Below are 4,023 nucleotides of genomic sequence, written 5' to 3'. Positions count from 1 at the left end.
GAGAGAGAGAGAGAGAGAGAGAGAGAGAGAGAGAGAGTGAGTGACCAATCAAAATACAGACTCGCTTCTGAACCCGGTCAAGGGGATCCAAGAAACAAAATTATGCGCCTGCCCAAATATGGCAACAGTATTTCATACAAGGATAGATTGTGGACTTGTAAAAATATAAAATGACCTCAGATGTGAGGTAATCCTAAGACCTATACAATGATCCAACCTTACGGGAAGTAGACCTCCCTTTTCTTCGAGATTCATACATCTTACATAAGTAAATGAATCTCCGTCGGTTTCGATGATGCGTGTGCAGTTGTTTGATCAAGTGAAGTACTTACTTATCGATTCAATTGTCCGACAGAATCAGCGCAACAGAATATGTGACAAGATTGGACCTTTGAATACAGGTGCATTCCATGTGACAGGCTTCCACATAATTTTCATGTTCTCAATTTCACTCACGAAGGCTTAGGTCGACCCCAGACTTTGAAAATAGATTCAAGCCCAAGATACCACGTGAAATCCCCAAATTGAACCCAGGATATTGTCAGTACGAAGCGAACTCCTTAACACACACACGCAATCACGCACGCACACACACGCACACACACACACACACACACACACACACACACACACACGCGCGCGCATTGTCTGTCTGTCTACATAGCTATCTCTGTCTGTTTGTCTCTTTCTCTCTCTCTCTCTCTCTCTCTCTCTCTCTCTCTCAAAACTTTGAATCGCTTTTTCACCTGTTTCACCACTACTTAATAGTCGCCCCATGCGAAAACGTTTTCAAGCACTCCGACAAAACAAGCTCACCTCTCCTGATGGTGTCCCAACTTTTACACAAATAGAACACTTGTATACAAGAGCATTTGTATTCACTAAACTCTTCTATATTCTCTCTCAGCGAGTATTTACTCCAAAATACGCCAGTGAATCTCATTTGTAAGAGAAAGAATCCCGCTGATGTTGCATACAAACAATCGTTAACAACCATTTTTATTATCAACCTGAGACTCTTTTTCAATTCAATGACCACCAGTACATAGACTTAGAGCTTTCTCAACTTCGAGAACTTCAGGAATGGCAGATTTGTTTCCTTTAACACCACACAATTCGGTAATTTTAGCTGAATACATATGAGTTACTATCACTCATCACTTGGATGAAAAGCTTCCCGTTAGACAACATGTCTCAGTGTGGGTTGACGGGGCTTCGTATAGTGTAACTTATGTCTTCTGTTATGACTTCGGCCTTCGTGTTTCTGTATAAGAATGGCCTACTTGATGCTACATTTAATCAAAAACATGCATAGACTTACGTGCACATGCGCGCGCGCACACATATACACTCACACATGCGCACACACACCCACACACGCACGCACATACACATATACCACACACGCACACACATGCACATATACCACACACACACACACGTACGTATTCGCGCCACCCACATGCACATACTCTTATTCAGATTACACTACCCCTCATTCCATTTTAACTTTACACATGCATCATCGACATACAACATAAATACCTCAAATCATATTTTCAATGGGGACGTGACCCACTAGCCCCCTTCAATAGCACAAAGAAACATTCATTACACATATCAAAGAAATAGTTTTGCACTACATCCTCCCTGCTCATACCCACTACACGTCTAAAACTCTGAATATCACTACAAATGCTATGCCTTACTATCTGTTATGATCTCTCACGGTAGCCTCACATTAATAACATTGTCAAAACTGTAATCCCACAAACTAGACTTCCTCTTCAGGTTAAAAAAAACACATTAGTACGATCGGTTTTTGACCCTATACTGTTTACACGTCTGGGATGCTACTGTTGCACAAACATGCCATACTAAATTTAATAGAAAGTCATTCGTCTGGTTGGCAAAGATTCATGCAACAACATTATTCTACATACACCCTGTTTCCTCTATAGCTATTGAAACAGCAACACTCTCTTCGGTACCACTGATGCTTATCCCAACTGATACACCAACCTCTTCAGTTCTCATTAACACTAATGTGTCTAGCTCCGAAATGTCACACTAAACATTTTATTCACAACTTCCTCCACAGGTCTGGGTTTCTTTTTGTGCCTGTTTTTCCTAGGCATCAACCAACATATGTTTAGCATGAGCATCAGCCGCATCAATCTTATTAATCTGGGACTCTCAGTTGGTGGGATGATATATGAGGTTGCCATCTGATTATAGTGATAAATCCTTGTATACGATGAATACTGCTCTCTGAGCAGTACCCAGGGACAGGCCGAAGCAGGATGACCAATGATCACAGGAAACCGCAGGTTTTACATCAGTGTTCCTTCCCTAGAGGGATACAGTGACATATTCTTGGGGTTCCCCTCACCCCCAGTGGTTTTACTGCGACCCCTGACACCAATCAAGGATATTTCAGCGTCCCCACGCTCAGATGGAATAACATTACATATACTAGTTAAGCCACAGCTGGGGCACTGAAAGGTGCTACTACTCGGGTCACAGTAGACCTGAGAACTAAGAAGTGGTACCATACGCCTCAAAAGCCTGGAACTCCCGAATCAGAGCCCCACCACCGGATGTAGTTTTGAGTCATATCCAGCATACATACATACATACATACATACATACATACATACATACACACACACATACATACATACATACATACATACATACATACATACATACATGCATACATACATACATACATACATACACACACATACATACATACATACATATATACATACATATATACATACATGCATGCATACATACATATATACATACATACATACATACATACATACAAGCATACATACATACAACTCACATATAGAGAACAGATCGCAGATAGTGCGATGAAAGTTAACAATTTTTGTGTGTTTTTGAACGGTCAATATGTCTTCTATATGACAATTGCTTCAGTTTCAAGATATGATCTCAAATCAAATCCTTTACCAAGTATATCTTTGATTCTATGTACACACACACACACACACACACACACACAGACACACACACACACACACACACACACACACACACACACACACACACACACACACACACACACACACACACACACACATAAAGTTAATTAGAGGTTATATAAACCTCTTAAAGGGATGATTACATTCAAGGAAACACTGTAGAAGAAATGATTATCAACTTATTAATAAATAATCATTAACCACTAACTCTCCATTTTCTTCCCTTAATCTATGGGTATATATACATACATACATGTAACCATATATACATGTATATGTATATACATGTATATGTATATACATGTATATGTATATACATGTATATGTATATACATGTATATATTAATAAGTATTAATATGTAAATGTATATAATTCAAATTTACAGGAAACAAAAGATGAAGACAGGTGAGGATACAACAAGCAGGTATATCAGTTTGATGCCAGGGAAGAATGGAAAAGTCTTTGACATGTCCAGCCTACGTTCTTCGACAGAAAGGGTTGACAGGGGAAAAAAATTCGCCAGTTATGAATACAACAGAGATCAGAATATTTACATTCGAATCTGTCGGAAAGTATAAAGAATGAATATGCAAATCATCGCTTCGAATCATGGCAATTAAAATTACCTCCTACCCGAGAAGAGGAGATGATTTTTATAAATCAAGAATTTGTACTGTGGAGTATTTGATATACCTGTATTTGTCTATGTCGTTTAAGTTAAGTTGGTACTTCGTCGCTTACGACGACGAGGGTTCCAGTTGATCCGATCAACGGAACTGCCTGCTCGTGAAATTAACGTGCAAGTGGCTGAGCACTCCACACACACGTGTACCCTTAATGTAGTTCTCGGGGATATTCAGCGTGACACAGAGTGTGACAAGGCTGGCCCCTTTGAAATACAGGTACAACAGAAACGGGAAGTAAGAGTGAGAGAAAGTTGTGGTGAAAGAGTACAGCAGGGTTCGCCACCATCCCCTGCCGGAGCCTCGTGGAGCTTTAGGTGTT

Source organism: Octopus bimaculoides, chromosome 1 (assembly GCF_001194135.2).
Source record: "Octopus bimaculoides isolate UCB-OBI-ISO-001 chromosome 1, ASM119413v2, whole genome shotgun sequence".
Classification (NCBI taxonomy): domain Eukaryota; kingdom Metazoa; phylum Mollusca; class Cephalopoda; order Octopoda; family Octopodidae; genus Octopus; species Octopus bimaculoides.
This window is presented reverse-complemented; position numbering follows the sequence as displayed.